Source organism: Chelonoidis abingdonii, chromosome 14, assembly GCF_003597395.2.
Source record: "Chelonoidis abingdonii isolate Lonesome George chromosome 14, CheloAbing_2.0, whole genome shotgun sequence".
Taxonomy (NCBI): domain Eukaryota; kingdom Metazoa; phylum Chordata; order Testudines; family Testudinidae; genus Chelonoidis; species Chelonoidis abingdonii.
In genome coordinates this window covers 19,153,999-19,179,572 of record NC_133782.1, presented here as the reverse complement: position 1 = coordinate 19,179,572, position 25,574 = coordinate 19,153,999, and the positions used below count along the sequence as shown (strand labels likewise).

General features: G+C 38.8%; 1 protein-coding gene across 4 annotated transcripts in view; it reads left to right on the top strand.

Moving 5' to 3' along the window:
* The window catches only part of EYA2 (EYA transcriptional coactivator and phosphatase 2), a 585,490-nt gene that overhangs the window by 429,904 nt on the left and 130,012 nt on the right, over positions 1 to 25,574 (top strand). Inside the window, exon 1 of one of the 4 annotated variants that reach the window (XM_032767381.2) lies at positions 9,906 to 10,032. The exons of 1 other annotated variant lie outside the window; for it this stretch is intronic. The gene's annotated coding sequence lies outside the window, so the exon portion shown is untranslated. Of the gene's footprint in view, positions 1 to 9,905; positions 10,033 to 10,851; positions 10,913 to 25,574 lie in introns of those variants that run through there. 2 more of the 4 variants (XM_032767382.2, XM_032767378.2) reach the window with 2 other exon arrangements.

Genomic DNA, 25,574 nt, shown 5'->3' with positions numbered 1-25,574 from the left:
GCATGTGAAATTAGCAAAACTGTGCATGTAGCTGTGATACTTATGTCTGCTAACATGCACATTTTTGCAATTTTATGTTATTCTGAAAATCTAGATTTGCGTGTATATGTATATTTAATCATCTATTTTCCTAAATATTGCAGTTTAGTGTGTATATAGAGAGATAACATACAAAAAGTTTGCTACTCTTACACAAAGCCCATTTATGTAGCCACAAAAACCCTTACATAAATAGCAAGCATGCCCTCTGCAATGACCCTGATAGTGTCTGATCCCTGTTAACTATGCCCCTGCGATATTCCAGTTTTATGGTGTGATACAGTGGGGAATGAGGCCCACAGTGATTATCTAAATCAGAATAACCAGCATGTTTTTTTTCATTTCAGATGTGAAAAATCTTGTGAGAGAGGGTTTGCTAGTTTCAGCACTTCCTGGCTGCCGAGAACATTTACTGCAAATCAATGCTCTATCTGCAATCTAATGTGAGTAGGAATTGTAGTGCAGCTGTTCAGATTCCATACCGCTTCCTAGGAAAGTTTCTAAGCCCTTCCAGTCCTTTAGAATAATAAAAATGATGAATGATCTTGAACACTGTGAACCAACGGTTTTGAAGTGTAACCTGCTGTTTGTAACGTACTCAATATTTCAGATCTATACTGTATGGGCAATGCATACTGGGCCACTGCAAATTTACATTATAATCAGCAACATTTTAAATATTTAAAAAGTGGCTCATGAAATCTGACTGAAGAATCAGCTGCTGACCTCCCAGTTTGAGCTGTTAAATAAGCTACATGGGTAACATTTCCCATACACTCCCAAGGGCAGAAAAAGAAGCTGGAATTTTGAATACATTACCAAAAAAAATTAGGTGGGCACTGCACAAAAAGTGTGCTGTGTGAACCCCAGGCCCAACAAACACGTAAGCACATGTATAACTTGGGTGAGAAACCTCATCGACTTCAAGCGTCTGCAAAATCAGGGCCTCTATCTGATTTGGAGAAATATTCAAATATTGGTGTCATTTGGTAAGTCTCAGAATTACTTCACTGAATATATTGAGTTAGAAATTTTGCAGGAACAGTGTTTTTCCTTGTGGGATTTCTAGTATTCAAGGTCCTAGTCAGGCTGGACATACAGTACTGTCATGAGAATAACTTCGAATTCTATTTTGGCACTTCCTGTTCTGATCCAAACCAGGAATTAGCAAAGACTCTTAAGAAGAAGAAAAAATATTAACCAAACTCTTTTCAGCCACAGTAAAATGCTGATGATCAGATTTCAAACATCCCAAGTACATAACTACACATGTAAACATATGGTGATTTTGCTACGTCCATAAGACCCGCATTGGCTCTTTACATATTTGATTATTGGGTCTGCATACCTGAACTAGGTGTGGAATTATACAGTCACCTTTCTGAAAAACTGGCCTTAAGCCTAAGTTTTGGGTTTGCTCTTATTTTATTCAGACCTGTTCACTCATCTCTAGCACAAAACACTAGGCAGATTAATGGAAGAACCTAGAGGGTTTGTATCCATCCATCTCCAGATAATATTGATTTCTAATCTACTTGAAGAAATAAAGACAAACAAACAAGAACAAACATTGATATGAGAGTCAGCTGGGGCCAGTGAACAAGTCACTTCACCTCTCTGCCTTCATTTCTCCATCTGTTCAATGAGGATAATAAAAGCCTTATACAGGTGTTCTGAGGATCCATTAATTAATATTTGTACAGCACTTTGAAGCTGTAAAGTGCAAAATATTGTAACAGTCTAAACTGAGTTTACAGGCCATATGTACACAATTATTCTTTGGATGGCATACTGTACTCAAATATATATTTACAAGGATCCCAATTCCGAGCCAGTAAAAGTACTTAAATAGGCCTAAGCCAACTAGGGATCTTACCACACTGCCTCCAGCAGTTGTGGGTCTCAAAGAGAAGAGATTCCAAAGTTATTCTCCTGATAACATAGTAGATGAGTGAATCTTGTGGGTCAGGACTGAACTGTATTGTATAGAGCTAACATTTGCTTTTTCTTTCCCTCCGTTGAAGAAATACGCAAAGCCTGGTCTCTTGTTTGGTCACTCATTATATTATTAAGCAGTAATCAGTGAAAGCTGAAAACAGGATTTAAAAAATAAAAACAAACATGAGAAGCTGCATTTTATTTAGGAATATCAGGGGGCATTTGGACAAATTGCCTACTTGAGCACCAAATGAAAAGGAAACATTTGGCTAGAAAAGTAATTTTTTTAAGTTATCCCAGAGAAACAGATCTTAGAAAATCCTCTGCAGAGCATGGCTCCCAAACTATAAATCTCATTGATTTGCTTTATACCCCATGAGGGTGACCAAAGAATCATCTGAAGGCCAAATACAGCCATTGGTGATGTACCATGAGGATATGGGCTACTCCTCATCCTTAATATGGAGGAGTGGCCTAGACAGAAGTCCCTGCAAATGATCTCCCAGCTTTATCAAAACAGTCCGTCAGCTACTGTATTCCTACAGGCTAGAAAAGCTGAGCGTAGACTAAAGATACTGGTGCTTTCCACCTGAATCTATGTCTATGTACTCTTTCCTCTAAATTGATTAGACTGCTTCAGGGATCGTTGCAGCTTGGAGTCACCTGCATTCTTTAATAAGAGTTAGCCATCTTGAAGATATTCCAGATGGGCATTTTGTGACTCTTCAATAAACAGTCTCCCCTTCCATCATTTAATCTAAAAATAGGTTAAATGAGCCAATTAAGATTTGGAAAATGACAAACTAGTTAGAAATACTTCTGAGAATTCCAAAATGCATTTATTCTTGTTTCCACGATGGAGCATTCTCACTAAGCTTTCAAATATGTTTGAAATATTTCTGGAATTCTAACCCCAAACTTGGAATATTTTTGAGTTTTAGGGCTGCCAGATTTGCTCATCTGAATGGAACAGTTAGTCTGGCAGAATTGACTCATGGTCATTGTACCCGACAGTGTTCCTTTTTGTGGGAATGTAACTCTTACTGTGAAAATGTTGTACTAAGCAAGCCTTAGTTCCGCTCATAAATCAGCCTGGTGAAAGGTTTGAAAGCCTGTTTCTGTGCTGTAGTTAAATTACATTGAAAGTACAATTGAGTTGGTCCCTAGTTTCTCCATCAAGTGTAATGTAACTTAGGAGGAAGTTAGCTAAAGCAACAGTTCAGTGTACAAAGCCAGCTGAGATTTCTTGAAATAACCCAAAGTGAGGCAAATAACATTAAGGAAAACAGATTCCTCCAGTATATTTAAGATAATATTAGTACACATTCTAGATAGTTACTAACTGCTTATGCAAACAGGATGAGGCCCAATACCACTCCAATACAAAACAAACATTTGCACACACAAAATGGGCTAGCTATCAAACTCTTCCTGGGGTAATTAACTACTGATAAGTGAAATAAGCTAACAAATCTCAACCTAAGATCTCCCCCCAAGGTAAGCCATCCTTCAGATTTCCAGGCTCTCTCTCACTCTCCCTATTTCAGATCCTAGTTTTCTCTACATAGAGAGCCACTTCCATCTCCTTTATATCCTGTCAAGGGTTAGTGACCTGCACCTGTCAGAGTGAGTCAGCAGAAATCAGTCAATATTTGCATGTAATGTTCCAACACCTGCTAATAAGTTAGGACAACAGAAGATTTCTGTGTCCTGTTACTGTTTGTTTGTGCAGTGTTATACTAAATATCTAATAAAAAGGTTGTGGGCAAAAATGATAAATTGACCCACATTTGTTTTAAATATTTGTATCAAAAGTTTGTGAGATTCAGTTTCTACTTTAAAATTTTCCACTTGCAAAGCCATTGTTTAGGCAAATCTAGCCACAGGTGAAATCTTGTTATTCCTACTGGCAAACATGGTTTTTCACAGTGAAGTATGGTAATATTCCATCCTGGAATAAATCACAACTTTTTCCACACATGTTCTTTTTGTGAAATTTCACCATCTTCACAGTGAAAGAAATTTTTCCATTGCAAAAAAGAGGCCTTTCCTGTTTTGTGAGACTGGAAATTTTCAAGCAAATCTGCAATTTTATTTTCTTAACAAACATAAAAACTCAATTTTTCTAGTCAATTCAGCAGTGCAAATTAATTAACTAAGCCCATCTCCGCTTGATACCAACAGGGTAAATCCTTAGCTAAAGTAAAATGGCACAATTCTATTTTTAAAAACCGAAAGAGGAAAGAGATGTAAAACTAAAAACCAACCATGCATGTTTGATCATTTTGCAATATAAAGATCAGGCACTCATAGGGTGCAGGGTTTTATTTTTGTGCATTATGTTAAAGATTGGAAACCATATGTTTTAAGAACAGCTTCAATAATATCAGTAGCTATGGTCCTCTCAGATTACTTTTTACTGCCGACTAATTTTGAGCTTTAATTGCTAACATGCATTTTGTTTATCAGTTTCAAATGTTCTGAATTTGAAAGCAGTGGAAGCCAAAGCAACAAATATTGGTCCCTCACAAGTACTAAAGAAACAACTAAGAATTTGTTTAATATTATGACCTGATTTTTCTTTACTATAAATAAATACAAATACAAAAAATAGATGCCTCCAGTTCTGATGATAAATGAGAGATGCTGGAACAGGGGTCTTTGTTAAAGCATGTGCTTAGTTATTGAGGACTCAATCCAGGAAGGTGCTGAGTGAGCATGTTGTCACTGATTCAGCAAAGCACTTAGCTCATGCTTAACTTTGAGCAACTGAATAGTCTTATAAGATAATCATGTAGGTACTTGGGTGTTCTGCTGTATTGAGGTCAATTTGAGACTACTTGGGTGCTTAAAGTTAAGTATGTGCCTAAACTGCTTTTTGGATCAGGGCCAGCGTGCTCAGTCCCCTGCAGGACTAAGCCCTAGTATCTGGAATATTTTTGTTTTTAAACTATGTTTATCTGTATAAAAGGTAAGAATTAGGATAACTTTGGTGTTGTATAGATTGTAAGCACTTTTGAGGCCTGGTGCCTCTCCTCTTTTTTTTTTTTTTTTTTTAAAAGCAGATATAAATTAATGATGTTATATATAATGAAGAATAATTCACAAAATTTGTAAAAATAAAAAAGCATACATTAGTTGGGAAGACAAATTTCACTGCAGTTCAGAGGATCATTTGTTATGAGCCCATACTGCCACCAGCTCTTTTATACCAACTCTCAATACATTTGGAGTTTTTCTTATAGACCTAGTTCTTAGGGTCATATTTTTATCCAAGAATCTCAGCTTTCATTTTTAGGGAGGGAAAGGAAGTTATTGGCCTTCATCATTGCAGAGGAAAGTTTGAAAAACTCTGCACCCTAAGACTCAAGCACTAGAAGACAAATAAAAAGGACTTTAAACTTATTTTATTGTTTGATCATAGAGTATCAGGGTTAAAATCTCATGATTTCTAAGCCAATCTCATAATTGTTTGTGGCTTATAATAATAGGAGATGGTACATCTCCTAGAACTCGAAGGCCCTTAAGTCTAGCCCTCAGCCTTCATTAGCAGGACCAAGTACTGATTTTTGCCCCAGATGCCTAGGTGGCCCCCCCTCAAGGGCTGAACTCACAACTCTGGATTTAGCTGGCCAATGCTCAAACCACTGAGCTATCCCTCCCCCCTATAATATCAGGGTTGGAAAGGACCTCAGGAGGTCATCTAGTTCAACCCCCTGCTCAAAGCAAGACCAGTCCCCAGACAGTTTTTTACCCCAGTTCCCTCACAGGGTTGAGTTCACAATCCTAAGCTTAGCAGGCCAATGCTCAGACCACTGAGCTATCCCAGCTTTGTGCATAATTTTTGGATGCTTAGGGTTGGCAATGCTGGATCAGTATCCCATCAAATCTTTCTTTAACCCCACTCAAATCAATATGACTTTCCTGCTTTCTAGGTATGTATCAGAAGGGTTTATGGTCATAATAGCTAAAGCTAAAGGTGCTGTTAAGTGTAAGTTAAGTGTTTCTCTTTTGTTGACTGGTTTGCTATATTGGGGAAACACTTGTTTCGCCTGCTGTAACAGTGTTTGTTTTTTGCCTGGCAAGGTGAATACTAGAGCTGGTTGGGAATTTTCCCTTGGAATAATTTTGTGACAGAAAAAACACAGTTTGTACAAAACTGAAAACTCTTGCTCCAGCTCCCCAGCAGCCTGACTAGGAGGCTGCAGTGGATCTGGGGCTTCCAGCTCTTTAGTAGTCCACATGACAGGCTGCCACAGAACTAGGGCACCTCAGGCTCCATGGGAAGTCAGTTCCCCAGCTGGCTCACTCCCTGGGTTGCTTGACTGGCAGTTGAGTGAACTGCCCAGTGCCCCTGGATATGACTAGCAGGGCAGCCAGAGACCTCACTGGTAGCCAGGGAGCCAGCAGAAAATTAAAAAAAAACAAAATTCACTTAAGTTTTCTGGAACAGATTTGTTCAAATATTGCTGTTCCATGGGAAATTTTGCACTTCTAACTTTTTATTCCAATTTGGAACCTTTTTTTCAGAAATGCAAAATTTCCCATGGGATAGAAATTCAGGATCCTGTCCAGCTCTAGTGAATATACAGCATTCCTCCAGTTGCATTTTGGGTAATATTTTTATCTTTTCAGTTCCTAGAAGAGACAGGACCAGTCCTGAATTGAATGCCACCACTCTCTTGGAGATGCATAAAAAAAACAATAAACTAAATTGGTTTCCAGCAGTTTTGCAGGGTTGGACACAACTATAACAGTGAAACAAAGCAGCAGGTATGGTTCCACATTTCCCACAGTTAGTCGGAGCGTTAATCCATTTTGAATAACAAATCCAGTAAATAATAAAATCTATGAACAACTAAATGGTGTCCATTTCACTGTTACATTTATGCATGGGTTGTAGAGAACAGTTTCACTTGTGCCTAGGCTCTCATGGTCTTGATCCTTTTCCCATGTGATGGTGAAGTAGACAACTCGCTCTCCCAGGTGTCTGAGGAGAAAATTTAATGCCTTTAAAGGAAAGCATCCTTCTGGGAGCATTAGCCAGATGGCCTGTACAGTACTTCCCGCCCCCTTTCAACTGTCTCAGCTATAAGTACATGAAACACCTATCTAGCAATTGGAAATATAGATTCTGAACTGTTATTAATTCACATATGTATGCACAACTTCCATTTGTTATTTAATCAACAGAGGCAGCATACTCTACTGGAATAAGCACAGGGCTAGGAGCTAGGAAATCTCAATTTCTCATCCTGATTTGTTCTGCAACCCATCGCAAATGGTTTTACCTCTCTCTGCCTCAGATTCTCCAGCCATAAAATGGAAATAAAAAAAACTTTTCTGACATTCTAAATGCTTTAAGATCTTCAGATGAAAAGTTATATAAGGTGCTATATATCAGAACTGGTCAAAATATTATGAATTACTAAACTAAAAATGAAAGTGAATTCCCACCTCTTTTTAAGCTTCTCTACTAAACGTATTACTAAAGTACTTTAGATAAATAATAAACATACTAAAATAAATAAATATGTTTACCCATCAGCTAATAACAAGTGCTTCAGGCCCCAATTCATAATTGCTTTGCCTGTAAATTCTTTGGGGGGCAGAGACTGTCTATTTGTTCTGCATTTGTATCGCACCTAGTACAAGACTACTGGTCCATGACTGGGTGTTCTAGGCACTAATACAAATAAGAATAATAACTTAAGCACATGTCTAGCTGTAAGTACACGAGTAATCCTACTGAGTTCAATACGACTGCTCACATGCATAACACTGGGCAGCTGCTAACATACTTCGTTAAATCAGGGCGAGTGCATTTTGTATGTAAGACTTTTTTAAGTACCATTACGTATTTGCCCTGTTAGCAGGACTCTTTACCAAGCAGGTAATCAGTTTATTGGAGGAAGGCGGGAGAGTTGCAGAGACTATTCCTGAAGGACATGGTTACTTATGGATAGCCTGTGGATCGGTCACTGGATCGATAGTTTACAGTGAAGAGAATCAGAGAAGAGATAGTCCAGGCTGGTGATTTAGGCTAATTTAACGTGTAAGAGTGACACAAATTCAGAACTGCAGCAAACCCGTGGTGGGTTAGTGCTGTGAACTTATGGAAAGGAGGGAGAATAACAACTGAGTTTTGGTTTTGGGGGGCTATAGAAGGCAGTTCATATTAGGAAATTTTCCAGCTCCAAGCTGATGCTGGACTCTAAATTTCCCTTGAAATGTCAGAATACTTTGCAGTCAGGCTGATCCAAGGGGATTTTGATAGTAAAACCAGCTGTCTAGTTGCAATGATGTTTTTGTTCCATTGTCAAAAGTTTGAGTCAAATCCATGAGTATATTAATGAGTGTGGATGGATTATATGTGTGAGACCAGGGGGTGGATGTGAAAGAAGTGGATGTAGAGAGTATGCGCTTGTACATCTATGGTTGGGGTGGGTGGAATGGGGAAATATGCATGATTTAGTAAGGTGTGTGTATAGTGAGAGGATCAGAATGTATCTCTGCATCTCATGTCTTTTTATGTATATATGGGACATGTCTGAGTGTTTCTATTTGTATATGGGTGGCTCGTGTATCAAGCCAGTCTGTGTGTATGTGATGGGTCTCCTGGTAGAGGAACTGCAAAATCTGAGGAGGCTGCTTGGGGTGGCACATACACCGCCTGGTTTGTGAAAAGCTCTGCTCCCTGTGCATCAGTGATCTCAACGGGACAACACAGGTTTGTCACCTTACTCATGTAAGTGTTTGCAGGATCAGGCCCTAGCACTCTAAGTCACCAGTCTGTGAAGCAATGTGCATAAAAGGAAATGCCACAAAACAATTGTTTTACTGGAGTGGAAACCAACATCCCCTTTTAAATCAGTTACAGCATCAATTTTTTTTTACGTTTCATATTTGAATGTATACTTATACCATTGTATAGCTACATATTTATCTTAATAATACAGACAAAAGCATACTATTTTATTACACCTTACCAAATGATTGAAAATATTTATTGGCTTTTCTTATGAATTCTTTCACATTTTATAAAGGTGGTACTTCAGCGAAACAATTAACATTTTATAATAGGAGGCAGATTTGATAACAGCAAAAGAAGCATTATAAATTCAGAAGGGGGAAAATAAGTTAAACAACTGCCAGCACAAATAAAAGAAAAAGCAAAAAGGGTAATAAATAAAAGGAATTCAGAGTAATCTGAAAGACAATTGAGAGTGAAACATAATTATACCTAGTAGCAGATTTATTTACACAATATACTTGGATTATAAAGTACTTGAAACAACCTCCAGGCATCTCACCGTTTGAAATCTCGAAGTGAAGGCACCATGAAAATCTCAGTGTTGCCAACGCTGATGATTTTATGGCGAGGTTTCACACTGTCTGGGGGTTTACCTATGACCTCAGCCTCTGGAGACAAGTGATTCCATGACCATCTCAGAATTCTCTCCCTCAGCGTTCTAGCCCTCATGTTTGAGGAGAAAAGCTTGAATATGTGACCTAAGTGCGCCCTGCAGGCTCAGAGCTAGAAGGCAAATTAAAATAAATCCCAAATTATTGTTAGGTTTTTTTTTTTAAAACGCTGGTGCTTTTTCAAGCCCATCTCATGATTTTTTGGGGGGGGAAGAGGGCTGCTTTATGAAGCCTGGCTCCAACCTTTACTTCAGTCTACGGATCCCCCCCTCCTCGCTCCAGCACTGCAGACGCAGAGCGGAATTCTGCCACCCCCCCAGGGTCTGTAACCCCGCTGTCCAACACCTGCCCTTCCAGCAGCTCCGGGCTCGCTAGCGGACTCTTGGCAAGGGACGAGGTAAGGGCAGACGCTTCACGTTCCCGGCGGGCATGTGCACACACACTCCGCACATGCTCACTGGGGCTGTGTCAGGAGTTTGGAGGGCACATTGGGAAGCCCGGCAGAGCCTGCTCTTACACCGGCTCTGGAGTTCCCAGCCGCGCAGCAGCTGCCCCAGGCTCCCTCCCCTGGCGGGCGGTGCGGGGACAGGGAGCTGAGCGCCCCGGGGCGAGCACCTTCCGCAGCCGGTGGTGAGTGCGACCCCTTCCCCTTCCCTGCCAGTGCAGTCGGGGCACTGGCCCCGCTGGGGACGCAGAGGGGCACCTAGGGGTGCTCTGGACACTGGTCCTTGCCTGCGAGGGGCGGGGAGAAGCGAGGGATGCTTTCGGCATCGGTCCCCACGCCCTTGCCTGGGGAGTGGGGATTTCAGCCGGGCCGCTTCCTAAGAGCTCCAAGTTGAAAGGAAATGTGCAGCTCTTTGCACAGGGTTTGGGCGCTGAGATGAAATGCCCGGCTCCTGTCCTCCCCATGCTGCTGCCTTCTGTTTCTTGGTCTAGGGGTAGGGGGGAGCCTAGTGCATCCCCCAGACCAAGTGCCCCTCCACCTGCCCCATCGCAGGGAAGGAAAAGGAAACTGTCACTCACTTGGCCGCCTGGTAATGACACACGCACGTTTTTTTTTCCCTAGCAGAAGCAGAGCTTGAAAAAACTCTTTCCCCCACTTTCTAAACTCTGAGACTTTACCGCAGCGTGCCTGGGTCTCTCCACTATTTCTCTCTCCCCTTGCCCACGCCAGCGAGGTGCACTGTGTGTGGAGTGGAGAGCAGGGGCTAGGAGGAGAATCTGTGTGATTTTACACTGATTAAGCAGTTAAAAAAATCAAACTCATCAGCATTTAATTTTTTTTTTTTAGTCCGTCCCCCTCCCCCCTTTTAGTATTGTTTCTGGAGCAATTTGCAAAAGCCAAGGAGAGTGCATTTACTAGCCTAAGTAGGGGGGTTTAAACAATTTTGATAAGAGTAGGAGGGAGTTCTTTGTGGGTAAAATCTTCTTTAGTGACACTAGTTAGCTCCTGGGGGTAGAAGCACGAGAGTGGATTATTGAATTAATTTTAAGCCTCATGCCATTCTGGGTAGGTGACTATTGATTCTGCTTTCTCAGTTTTCTGTTAACACATGGAGTAATTGTTATTTGCTGTAAGTCGATGGTGGCATGATTTACCCTAGACGATAATAGCTTTGAACCATGTGGGAAAAGTGTGTGTTCGTGTGGACAGGCAGTATAAGTTATTTGTTCATAATAGTGGTCAAGACTTAAGGACTTTTATTTATGTTTCCACTTGGCCATTTTGTATCCTACAAAGTAATTGAATTCTTATTTTGGTTTCATTGGCATACATTTAAAGCAGGGTGCTATTAAATTGTCTTGTGTTTGTATTGCTGTAAATTCCATAGTTAGGGAGCCTTAAATCTGAAATAAGTTGTTTCTGAGACACTTCACGCTTGCTAAGAAGCAGGCTGAACAGAGACAAGACTATTAAAATAAAGTAATTGAAAAATGAAATCTCACCATGAAATCTGAGAATGTAAAATGTTGGCTTAGGTTTGATGTAGTGAATACCATGGTGCCAAAAAAAAAAGTAACCTTAAAAAATGTCGGAAAACTGTCTTGTGAAAACACTGTCATCAATTCTGCATTGTCTTTTTAAGTGTAGTAGCAATATTCATGTTACATAATAGTTTGACTGGAGCATAAGATTTAAAGTTTTGTAGAATCAATCTAAACTGATGTAGTTTTAAGAAACTCTGCAAATCATTTAACTATTTTAAAACAAATTTATTTACAAACCACAACTGTTTGAGTAACATAAATATAGATTTAAAATGAGTTAATATAAAATCTTTGTTCACAGTGAACATGGGGGAAAAATTAAGTATATAAATCACACTAAAGGTAACACTCAAAGTTTATTTATTTAATGTTTTTAATGTTTAAGTCAGAGAATGCCTCTAAAGGAAATTATTTCAGGTATACAACTGCGTTATTTCAAACTTAATCTATTAACTTAATGCTACATTCTTCTTGGATCAAATTTTAATTGTTAAAATACATATGGTTAATCAAACTTTTATTGGTCTACATCCAATTTATTAACAACCGTTTTGTTCAGAATAGTATCAGGCATGCACATCCCTTAACGCTCCTAATGTAACTGGCAGGAATGGTTTATTGTTTAGACTTCCTTATAGAATTTGCTGGTTTACTGAGAATTTTCCTCCTCTGGAACGCATGTCATGGAGGATTTTGTTATTCATAGTTTCCAAATACATTGAGTGCTTCTATTTTCATGTGACATTGCAATTCATATGTATTGGAACATTCTTGCATGCTGATCCCAAGAAGATGGCAGACATTTAACCTGGGTAGTTTATTTCCAGACTAACATCTTAGCTCCTTTCAAGCTGCTTTTAGATTTAAAAACACAGGACAGGCTATCTTGCACTATCAGTTTTTAAAGACACCTCTAGTCATTTCCATTTCTGCTTAAAAACCGATGGCATGACTGGTCCTATAATATTGTAAACATGAATATGAGAGGCTTCATTATGGTTGTCCTACAAAGTTATAAGTATTTATAGCCTTGGATATGTTCCAATATAATCTTTTAAAATTCATAATTGAAATTCACTTGAAGTGGCATATTAAAGCCAGTAATACTGATAATTGTTTTTTTAAACAAACTAATCTCTCTCCAAAAACCAAAATAGTTAAAAAAAAAAAAAAAAATACTATCAGATGTGTACTTCATGATTCCATGTTGAGTCATAAAATTAATTAAAATCAAATTGTTAAGAAAAAATCATGTGACATCAACTTTTATTTGAATGAACAGCAGGTAACGTATTTCTCCATTAAACTTTATCATTTGTTTGTATTCCCCCTCACCACCATTTTGTTTTAAAATATTGCAATGAGACTTGATCCCTATGACTTGCTAATTATATCATAATTTGGTTGAAATTGTCTAAACATGCTGTTGTTTAAAATATCTCAGAACCTTTGGCATTTTAAATTTCATTATAAGAGCTTCATTTTGGAGGAATAAAATGTTAGTTGTTGTTGGGGAGGAACTCTAAGAATCTGTACAAAGCTACAATACGTGTGCAGACACATTGCTATTATACAGACATGTTAAACTGAGAAATGCACACTGGAAACAAGGGACATTGAGAATATTGTCATTTAAGGCAGGCTCAGTGCTGTTGCATTGTGCTTAGATAAGTGATTGACACTTTAGTTTTTGCTAAAGATTAAATAGCTTAATATAGATAACAGTCCTGCAAACACTGATGGACTTTCTTAACTTTAAGCTTGAGTAGTCCCACTAACGTCAATGGGACTACTTGTGCTTAAAATGAAGTATGTGCCTTTTTGTACAACTTGTGTATGTGTTTATAGACAAACGCATGTTCAACAGAGATCTATTAAACAGATTTCCATAATTTTCTGCCCTCTTTTCAGCTATTTGTGGTGCAGTAGTACAACAGTTAATCTGAAATTGGTTATAATTCTCTTCAGTGAAATTAGTTTCCTCTCTGCCAAACTTTGCAATAGCCAGATGTTTTTAAGGTGTCCTCAGCTGGAGTAACCAACTAGAACAGCGTTGAAGACTAATTAATCGTTGCAGTAAACTCCTTCTGCAGTAAATTCGCAGGTTGTTATATTTAATATGTTGAAATGACTGTTAGGATTTTTTGTGCAGTGAAAAAACATTTAAAAGTTAAGTGAAAATAAAAAGATGTTTTCAAAAATACCTGGAAAATAGTTTGTAATTAATTTTGCCTGAGTGGATTTACTGTTAAGGTCAAATGATTAAATTAAGTTGCAAATTCAAATTCTGTTCATAGTGTGTATGACCTAATCAAAGAATCTTGTTTTCAAATATGACATTCAAAAATAAATGTTCCCTGCGGGTCAGGTAGGCTGTGTAGGGAAAAGTTGTACTGTCATTGCCTATATTTTGTGGGTAAATGTAGGATGTCAGTCTCTAGGGTTGTTAATCTGGTACCTCTCATTAAAATTCACTACAACAAAGACAGGGAAAAAAAATAATAGCAAGGAACATGTGCTAAATATACAGCATATCTAAAACTAGAACTGTGAAACTAACATATGTAGACCATAAACAAATTAGTAGCAGAATCACTATTCAGCGTTTTGACTTAATATGTGTTTTTAAAAAAGTAGTGATTGAGCTAGTCCAACAAATCTCTTCACATACTGCTCACTCTAGTAAGAATAGGATTTACAGCTAAGCAAACCCTGAACAGTTAACAAAAAAAAATCCCCTTTTCTCCTCCTCCTCCTCCATAATGACAGAAAGACCATCCTTAGATGCTTTTTGTTTGTTACAGTTATTGGCTGAAAGGTCCAATTAGAAAACAATTGGTGATGGCAACTTAACGCAAATAAGATCTACAAATAAAGATGACGATGCATTGTTTTAACTTGTGTAATGGTGTTGAACAAACACCCTGTTTTAATCAGGTGAGGATAAACCCTTCAGTTAGGTGGCAAATAACTGCAGTTTGGTGACAAGAGTGTGTCACTCAAGGCTCAGAGTGGCTGCTGCTTGTCAGAGGACCTGATGTCACTGTGCTTTGTGAAAGGAAAAAGGGAAATTTTCCTTCATCTGGTTGCAAAATAATTTATTTTGCTCTGATTAGACCTAAGGTTAATAAGAAAGGCCTGATTCTCCTCTCTGATAGGCTGTTGTAAATTCAGGAATAAGTCTACTGAAATTACACTGATGTAAAAGCAGAGTGAGAGAAGAATCATAGCTAAAATATTATGGCAGAGGATTCTATCTGCTGCCACACATACTGCATCTTCTTTCATTTTAAATACTCAGATCTCTGATTCATCCACTGTATTGTACTCTGGCTTTAGTTATGTATCTTTATGCTTTATTTAAAAATACTTGGCTTAATGCTGTATCAATTAAAGGGGAAAAACACCTACAGGATTTATCACCCTTCCCATCTACATTATCTAATGTGTAACTGCTTAATGTCTAGTACTGAGAGTAGCATATAAACAAATTTATTTAACGGCTATGTTACTGAGTCATACTGTATATGGTTTGTTAGCACAGAGGAATAATTTCTGTTTAATAGCATGTGTGGAGGGCCAGAGAGCATGAGAGAGTTTTTTGTTGTTAACTGTGAATTACATATGACATCTTCAATGGTCTCTTCCATCCCATTTTATCACCATGCACTATTTGAAAGCAATATGTTTAGCAAGTTTCTCTTCCATTCATGTGCAGAGGCTCTGCAGAAAGCCATAAGTCTGCTTCAGAGTTCTAGTAAAGTTAAATGTGAAGCATGTAAAACTAGGTTTTTATTTTATGGATGATTCATGTAGTCAGAGAATGGTTAGGAAAGGTGGGTTAAAAAAAACGGAGAACCAGAAAATAACAGAAAAAGTAGTAGGTTTGGGTGAGGCAGGTAACACCTGGTTATGTCACCCATGATGTAGAGTTTAACACTAATTCATAGTATCTTATGGAAATGTGAAGATGTAGGACCATAAGCTTGAGATGTCTAAGAACAAAAATTTTGTACACCACGCATTGTGTAGTCTGTGAACCTGTTGTTTAATTATGTCCGTTTTCACCTAACAGCTGCTTGTGTGTGTGTGGTTTTTTGTTTTTTTTTTTGAACAAGAGGCACTTTAGGACCCACAATACAGTAGCAGAAATGGTCTCCTTTTTGTCTTGTTATGAAGGTTATTTGGGGCTTGGTGGGCATAGTTGTGCTGGGTTGGAAGCCTGCTCGAACTTGTTTGCCAGATTGAAATATTCAGAATAGTCAGGTACGTTATAAACATGGTTAAGTGACTTGCAGGATCAAAATTGAAAAGGCAATCTCTTAAAACATTCAGAAAAATATTGTGATTTGTTTATGACCGTGCCAGTCAAAACAAATGCACAGCCACACACACAGCGTTTAAAGGAACTCCTTGGAATCCCTGTTGTCCAGTTCTCACTTAAATAGTCACTTAATTCCCTTACCACTCAAGCTCTGTTTTTGTTTTTTTAATCTCAGAGGAAAGGGGGATGTTTTATGCCTTTTTTTTAGTTTGAATTTTAAAAAGCATTCGATTCTGTGTTTCATCTTCAGCAAGGACAAATAGAGGACTGTAACTAAGAGACTGGTGAATATTACTTTACAACCTACAGACTGATTCATTGTCTTTTTAATTTTTCATAACAAAAAGCCCAGACCTCAGAAGTGACTCTGGGCAATGAAGATTTTAGTTAGTAGGAGTAAATGGATGTAGGAGTAGGATGTTTTTAAAAATTAAATTAATAAGGGCCCTAATGCTACAAAGAGAACCTGGGTTGTCCCAAAGAATTATCTTTGTTGAATTGGAGTCAAATGGCCTAATTCTGTACCATTGAAATCAATTGGAGTTTTGGTTTTGACTCCAGTGAGACAGGATCAGGACCAAACTGAGCTATGATATATTTTAATTGTTACAGAAGGAATTACATTATAAAGTGACTGTAGACGCTACACAGAACATTGAATAATAAGTCCAAATCCTGCTGTCTTTGTTACGGCAATATTTTCACTGACTTCACTGGGAGTTTTCCCTGTTTGAGGACTTGCAGAATTGGGCCCATAATTTGGAAAGCACCTTGAAGATGAGAAAATTTACCGTATAAGGGCATTGTGTTTCAAAAAAAGTCAAAGTCTGAATGTTTCTTTCTAAAAAGTCACTGATTATTTTGAGTGTGTACAATAGTTTCTTAACCACAGATTATTACTACTAATTTCTTTTCTAGAAATATGAAGGATTCATTCAGGTTGGTGTAGAAGAGGGACTCATGAGAACCATATTTATATATCTGAGTATGTAAGTCTATGGGTTTCACCTGAATTATTTTCAAAAAGTACCCTCCCTGTATTTTTAAGAAGTTATTGGACAGCAATTTTGTTTCTTTACCAAAGGAGTGAAAGCCCCAGGAATTCTTTTATAATTTGGAAAGAATGTCAAAAGAGTAAAGTAGTTAAACTTAAGTGTATTAGATCATATGCTCTAAATGCATAAATAAGCATAACTGTGATTGCAGAAACCTAAGTTAAAGCCACTAACATTTATGCGCTCCCACAAACTCTAATTGCTAAAAGGGAATGACTTCAGCCATTGTGAAATTTGTGCCTGTTTGTTGACCGATGGTGGTGGAAGTGGAGTGTGTATTTTGTTGGAGTATTGTGTTTTTATTAATGCTAGAGCAGAATACAAAGCCTGAAAATGGAGCTAATTGCAGCAAAAACCTTGGATATGGTTTCAAGGTTAGGGATTCTAAAAGCAGATGAAATGACTATTCCATTGAGGGATGGAGACTGGTTGGATGCCCGTTTGTGTGTGTTAGACAATCCATTCCTACTATATACAATTTTTGCACAATTGGTTTGCCTTTAAGAAAACAGGGGTTTAAAATACTTGGTTATAAACCTGACATTTTTGTCCTGTTCCTATGCCTGAGAATGGGATGAAATGTTAGTGAGTGTTTCATCATGCCAATTTTGGAAGCTTTTTGTCTCAAGTTTGTTTTTTCTGAGAAAGGAAAATGATGGGACTTGAAACATGACTTAATTCAAAATTTTCATTCTACTGCATGGTTGTTTTCAGTGCATCAGAACATGCATATTACAAAGCTGGTTATAATGAACTTTGGCTTAGAGCAAAGTCATTCTGTGGATGGAGTTCCACAGTCTGCATAGAGATTCCTGTAAGACAGGTCTTGGCTCCCTACTGTGTACTCATATGAACCCTTATAATTATGATCCAGAGGATTGCTTGCCCATTTTTAGTCATACAAACACTTGTAGGAAAATTGGTACTTTTATACTGTTTCAGGACACATGAGAACAGGTTTTGACTTGCAGCCTTGTACTGTAAACAGTTTCACCATCCTTAGTTTTGAGAAGATGGACAACCTAGTGAATGGAGAATGAAAGTGAAGTTGCGTCTGAGATGCCATACCATAAAGACTCCTTGCTAAATGCAGCGGACTCCACAGAGAAGTTAACCAGAGTAGGAAAGGGGAGGGGAGTTGGGGAGAATTTCTTAAACTCAGCAAATGCCTTCAAAACTGGAAATGCCTCTAGTATTACTCAGGCACCCACAAGAAACCGAACCAACAAGGGGAAAGTGGAGCAGGCGTTTGGGGGGGGAGTAATTTTTAGTTGAGTAAGCAAAGCAATTATGGGGGCTTGTTATTCACAAGTGTCTACACCACTCAAACACACCCATCAGCGGTTTCCACAAGATTGTGAAACAGTTTTGAAAGTTCTTTTCTGTGCAGCATTTTTATGTAACCCATTCTTTGCCTTTATTATATTTTCCCCTTAAATAATTTGCAATAGATTTAAATTCAGAACTGAGCTAAGTTATCTAGCCAGTTGTGTGACCCCTCCTTTGCATCTGATCATATATTTATATAAATATACACACACACACTAAATTAGTTTAAAACTTTAAAAGGTTTAATTCTGAATCCTTGAGGACTCCTTAGGAATGCAGCAGCCAAAATCTTGACATGCTTACCAAAAATGAAACAACACTACTCTGTAAATATTTTTTTATGAAACGAAAGCACTGTTAAAATGCTTGGAGGCGTTGAGCTAGGCATAGGGTTGGAAGCAATGCTGATGTCTGGGGCTTAGTGCATATAATTTATTTTTACATGCATCATCCCCCATACAGTACTTAAGTTTGGACAAATGTCGGATGTGTTTGGTCCCAATGCTGTTCCCAGTGCAATAGGAGAATTTTGCTATTTAGAGCAGGATTGGGCCCTTTTTTGGAGCATCCTTAAAACTTTTGCGCTCACTGCTATTCTCATGCTGAAGTCATTGTGCACAAACACCTATTGATTTAGGCCGTGTGTTTGAAAAATTACAAGGAGAGAGTGTCTCCAATGCACAGAAATGGGCATGTTATTCATGACTCTGTAAAGTTCATTTTACAAAAGCTAACAAAAGCCAGCAAATCCAAAGGTGTTGGAGGGCTGAAGTGAGCTCCTTATCATTCACTGACATGCTTTGCCTATAAGCATCAGAGCTCCTCCAGTGATAGCGTAAGTAATCTCACCTGTATAATGCTAAACCACAGCCGTGAGTTAGAGGGGGAGCATCACCTTTGATTTAATTCTTTTGAGTACATAGGTGTGGCTGTGTGCCTGTGAGGGAATATTCAGTCTTCTAGTTAAGAAAAGGAGGTGGGGAATGACTTGCTTCTAGGCCATAGGAACCTTTATAGCAGTGTTTCTCAAACTGGGGTTGCCACTTGTGTAGGGAAAGTCCCTGGCGGGCCAAGCCGGTTTGTTTACCTGCCCCGTCCGCAGGTCCGGCCGATCGCGGCTCTTCACTGGCTGCGGTTCGCTGCTCCGGGCCAATGGGGGCTGCTGGAAGCGGCGCGGGCCGAGGGAGTTTGTTAGTTTGACAATGACGTTTTCATGCTCTCTCTTTTTGTGGATTCTGGAGTGACTCTGAAGTCCAAAGCATGATGCACATGCTTGTGAACAGATTGGGCAGACAATGTCATTGGTGAGCGCCTTGGTAGCTATAGTAGTAGTATGATGCTTTTTCCTTGCAGCTAACAATCGATTATTTCTGTCCTCTTCAAAGGCTTGAAAAGCTGAGTGTTGTGTGTTGTCATGCTGATCTATTTAACGCAGCCTTCTCAAGATCATTCTGTTTTATTGCACCACGGTGTGTGCTGATTTTGATGCTGTCCTGGCAGCACTTTCTGGGGCGGCCTTGATTCCAGTGTCCTTGTGCCAATTCTTCATAGAAACTTTTTCCGGGGAGTCGATATTCAGGCATCCTAATGCTGTGTCCAACCCAGCATAGTTGGGCTTATATCCTCATAGCCTCAATGCTTATGGCATTTGACTTTTGGAGAACCTCCAGGTTGGTAATTTTGTCCTGCCAGTGGATCCCCATAATGGCACGCAGAGACTGCATATGGAAGTCCTCTAGCTGTTTGACATGCCATGTGTGTGGTGTTCAGGTCTCACAACCGTAGAGGAGAGATGTGAGCACAAAAGAACTATAAAGTTTTATTTTTGTTGAGAGAGTTATGTTGTGGGATTTCAGGACTTTGTTACGTAACTTTCCTAATGACTGAGAAGTTTTTAGGTACTATATATATTATAAAAACCCTCAGTTCTTTCTGGTTTAAGAAGCTAGTTCAGGTCCGCAGAGTAAAAACACCTGGTCATTCAGATAGTGCTGTGAGTGTACATAGCCGTTCACAAAATAGAATGAGATGTCCCCTGCCTTAAAATGTTTACTGTCTAAGCAATGTTTGTCCCAAGTACTTGCTGTTTGTTGTTTGTTTGTTTTTTGAGATGTTTCACTCAGTTCATTATCTCCAGAATTTTAATTTTTGGTTTCAATTCTTGAGAACCAACGAGAGCACTATGGGCTATTCACTAGGTCTTATTTGATTTCTCTTTATTTAAAAAAAAATGGCCATGAAAGCAGTCTAATATACTTTGGAAAAAAAGTAGCATAATAGAACAAAATGATTTCTGTGTAAAATATTTGATATATATAAATCTGCTTTCATACCAGACTTTGGGTAGATCAAATTTTTACAAGTTATAAACCCTAGGAAAACTGTGTACAATTTAAACCATTGATAGAACCTTAAGTTTAGCAGCACTGTTGTGTAGTATCATAAATTACCATCCTTAACTATTTCATTCCTAAGGATCTCAGTCCTCTTAAACTCAATATAATCAAGATTACTTTACCCACTACTGTAATTCAGACATGGATGCAATAGCCGTTTAACAGCATACGGCAACATTTCACAGTACTGTAGGCCAGGAAGCGAAAAAATACAGTGTCTGACTTGAGCTATATGGGGGTTGTGGTTGAGTAGATAGAATATAATTGCCTGAACTGGAATTCAGCCAGGATTAAGGGGCTATTGCTCCCACTCTTGTGAGAAGTGCCATGGGATTTTAAATGGCCACAAATGTTCCGTGTCTCAGTTTTACATCTGTGCTAAGATTGTACTTCCAGTTGCACAGCTTTTCCGAGGCAAGTGACTATGGAATACAGAAAGATGTTTGCACACATGCTTCATAGTCAACTATACAGGTTGCCCCCCGGCCTCCCTTTGAATCAGAGAATAGAAGAATGATAAACACAAAGGTCAGTGTTGTTGTGCAACTGAAGTCTGAAGCAATGAAATGAGACTTGGTCAGTTGCTAGCTATGGATATATGTGTTAGAGCACATTCCTCCAACTCTGCTAGCCTCTGCTTTTCCTTCTTTCTTATCCATTTGCTTCCTTTTTATGTACTTTTCCTCCCCAGCAGCACAGCCCTCTAATAAAATTTTCTTGATTAGTTATTTAATTGAACAAATGGCTTCTACTTTTGCCTGTTCTTCCCTTTGTTTGCCTATTTTACATAACCTAGTACTTAATATATTCAGAGACAGACATGGACTGAACGCGGGTTGGAAGACAGGAACTTGAGTTTTATCCTGGCTCTAACACTAACTCTCCCTATGGCCTTGGGCAAGTCACTTAGACTCATTGTATCTGTTGCCAGTATGAGAAATGGGCATAACTGCTGGTACTGTGAGCTTTAATGATGTGAAGCCCTTTGATTAGAAGTGCTGCATTAAGCCAGTGGTTTTCAACCTTTTTTCATTTGCATATGCCAAAAAAAGACCCCTTTGGAAATATTAAACAGTCTCTGGACTCCCAGGGGTCTGCAGACCACAGGTTGAAAACCACTGTTCTATGGTAATGACAACCTTTCGCTGACTCCTTTTACATAGTCTGCTGACCCAAAACCACTGCATTAAGCCAACTATATTAGGAATTAGATGATGAGGAAGTTTATATTCCTCAAAAAAATGGCAAAACCCACTAAAATTACATATCTAAAGAAACTTTTTAAATATTAAGTTCACTTTAATTTCAAAAATATCCACTTTGATAAAGCATGCTTTAAACAGTATACCTTGACCACATTTTAAAACACAAACAAACCCAAGACATTACTGATGAAATCAAATTTTGCAGTTGAAGTCATCGAGGCCACGATTTCACTCTACAATTTTATAAGGCTTTTCCTGCTCCACTGTTGCATTTAAGGGCCTTTTCAGCAAGGAAGAAGCTTTTCTGTTGACTGTTCTGATGAAACAATGAAATTGAGTGGACACAAAATGCTGTCACGCACTAAGTAAACTAACTGAAGAAAAAGGGGAAAACAGGTTTTTGTTAACTTCTGTCAGTGGTAAGTACACTTAGTTGTTACTTTTCACCACAGTAGGTACAATATTTGTTTTTTAGACAAACAGAAACTTGCTCCCCATCTCTTCCTCCAAGTTGACAGCAATTCATTTTAAAGTTTGGAATGTTCCTGTTGAAAAGGCAAAATAATTCAGTGTGTACCCCACATTTTATTGTTTATGGAAATGCCTTCCCTGATCAAATTTAATCACAAATAATGGTATAAGTTCTCTTATCCAGACAGTTGTGGCTTTTATTTTTATGGTCATCATGTAAAGATAGCAAAGTTTGTCATGTAGAAGGAATTTTCCCACTGATTTTTTTTTTTAAACAGAAGGAGAGAGCCTCTGGATATGTTAATATCTTCCACCTGGTATGGACTAGGAAGAAAATATTCTTCAGTCAGCGATTAATTTGTCACCAGGGTTCCTTGGTGACCAACGCAGAGATGTCAGTTCCAGGAGAAGTTTGTAGAGAGAAGACAAAGCGTAATTTTCATTGCAGAGACTTGTGAAGAAGAGAAACATAAAGACCTTGAAAGCAATACACCCAGCATGAAAGAATATTCTAAGTGTATCAGTCACTAGCAAAATGACCAGGGAAGCATTCTACCTGCAAACTTCAATGAAATAAATTATATGGTGTTCAAGGAGGGAAGTCACCTGATACCACTTGAGAGAGAGAATTCTGACTTGCATTAATACTCAGATTGATTCTCAGCCCTCCTCAAAACTGCATGTACTGCAGGGAGACCAAACATTAACTGCAAAGTGTCTTTAGCAACTACGGATTTTTAAATTTTAGCCCCATCATTAAAAAAAGTGTTGATCTGAGATTTCTGCTGTGGTTTAAATTAATAAATTAGGCAGAGGATATACCTACATCTATTGACAGCCAAAATCCTTACAGAGTTAAGATTGCACCTATATCTCAGGCCTGACCCAGGGCAGCCTGAGTCTTCAAAGTGGCAGGAAGTGTTGAGTTGAGGGCTTAACTTTTCCTTTTTCCTCATGAATAGCCATGCAATGTTGTGTGTAATGTGTAAAATGTTGAATGTAATAGTGCAGAAAGTGATTATTTTTTTTGACACAAGATCTTGCTTGAGTTCTCAGGTGGTCATGCTCACTTCCATTGCATGTAACAGAAGGGAATAATGATCTGATATAGAGGAACCAGCAACATTTAGGATTTCTGCAGTATTCACTATTTGTGTTCTCAAAAGTCAATATACATCTTTAAGATGTCTCCAACAGTGATTCACTGCAAATTTTTAGCTCTGCCTGGTGTGTAATGTTTACTGGTATATTCTTCCAAAGAAAGTAGATGCTAATTCTGTCCTACGTTTCTCACTGGAGACGAATGTGAAATCTCCTGCATTCAGTGGTCTTTTGGAGGCGGGAGAAACGTTATAGTCCATCAACAGCAAATCACTGGAAGAGAAGTGATGGCTTTTTGCCACATTTTCCTCTTGAAATTCTAATAAATTCCTCAGTCAAAACACCATGGGGAAAAAATAAATGGATGAATGAAAACTTTTTTTTTTCACATGGAAAAAAATCAGGATTTTGTTAAGTTTGTATCAGGCTATGTGATCTGGAGTGCTAGCACATCCCATTTCAAAGTATTTCAGAAGGGAAACTATGGAAATAACACTATTTTCCATCTTCTGTGAAATGTGAGACATGTCTGATAATGAAGAGCAGTTTTTGATCTCCAAAACCTTTTCGAAGAGCTCTGAATTGATGGCAAAGTGCTGTTTGAGTGTCTTCCAGGTAGATGATTATGCACACAAAGTTGAGTGCACATTTAGATGCAGTGTTGGAAAACGTAGCCCTAACCAGTTAGTCAGTTTTGGTTAATTTTATACCATGCTGACTGCAGAAGTGTACACGTATGTGCTTTAATGCTGAGGACTCCCAATTACCTGGATTGTACAGTCATTTTCCCCCATGATGCAGAAGCTCCCAATTCTTGTCAAAGAATTGTAGAACTAGAACTGGTTGAACTGGGGGGAAGGAGGAGGGAAAGGTAACTTGCCTAAAAACAGGGAAGAATTTTCCTGCCCTAATTTTTCAACCAGTTTTACACAGAATGTAGACATGGAAAAGATTCTGTGTGTAACCTTACCCATCCACTAGCGGCCAGCATGACTGTTCCCATCAGCGTTATCTAGTGTTTTGCCCAGTCTAGTTCAAACTGTCTTCAGGAATAGAGCCTTACTTCCAAAACTAAGTCCAAACCTGTATGCAGCTTCTATGGCAGAATTCTCCCAACTGATTTGCCTTGCAGAAAAAATATGTCCTGCACTCAGTTCCCAACAAGGCACGTAATATTAGTATCGATGGAAGCTGTGTGTGTAGGAACTGTGCAGAATGTGCAGCAGAGGTCCTGGTACAAAGAGCACCATTCTTTTCTCTCCTACTAGGGGGAACAGGGTTTACTTGAGATGGCTCATCAAGAAGCTCACCAATAGCTGATGACCGAGCTATAAGTGTAGATGATGCATTATAATGTTCCAGATGCTGTACAGACATGTTTAAAATTTTTTGGCCTTCTCCCCTTCCCCCAAATATCTACCTGCATGCTTTCCTCTTGGGTTTGAGTGAAGGCATTTTAATAGCAATAACCTAAAAAACAGCTATAGGATACGTCCCTATGCATGCAATCCTTCCAAGGCAAAATCCTGCCACAGGACATCATCTGCCGCTCTGCAAGCAGACGAGTATGTTTTTCTTGAGTCACTCAGGCAGTCATCCCCCTATATGGTGATGAACTGCACCTCCTTCAGGTGGTATTAGCACCACACTAATTTCTCTCCCTCTTACCAAGGGCTGACATTCACACCTGCTCTGCATGGCATTTGTTCTTCCCCCTTTCACCCAACATCTCCTGTTGCAAAGACTGGTCCAAAGCCCAATTTACTAAGGCCACTCCCACAGGCAGCAACACTATTAACCCCAGAAGCACAATCCCTTCCTCTAATGATAGTCTACGAGCACAACCCTCTTTGAGCTTCCTTAAATGGATGATCTGTTCACTAAGGAAGGTGGCTGGGATTTGTGTCAGTATGAAGAGAAGATTGCTAGACAACATGGCATGTAATGAGAATGAAGTGCTGGTTCTGCAGTCATGGGGAACTTTGGTGGTTTATTTAATACGGTGCACATTTTTAAAGTTCAGTGCATGCAGGCTGTACATCAGGCCCTGGAACTATATAATATTCCTTACAGATTCCCAAATTATTCAACAAAATAAATCACTTGCCAAGACTTATGGTCAGAACATGGTCCACAAATCAGAAATTAAGGAAGTAAATAGTTGGGACTTGGCCTATGAGAGCCATTTTCAAGTAGCTTCCCTTACCTGTGCTCTTTATATTTTTAACGGCACTGTTTGCATGCTCAGAAATTCACATTTCTGCCTGTAACTTAGATAACTGCTCACACAAATGGGGTGTTG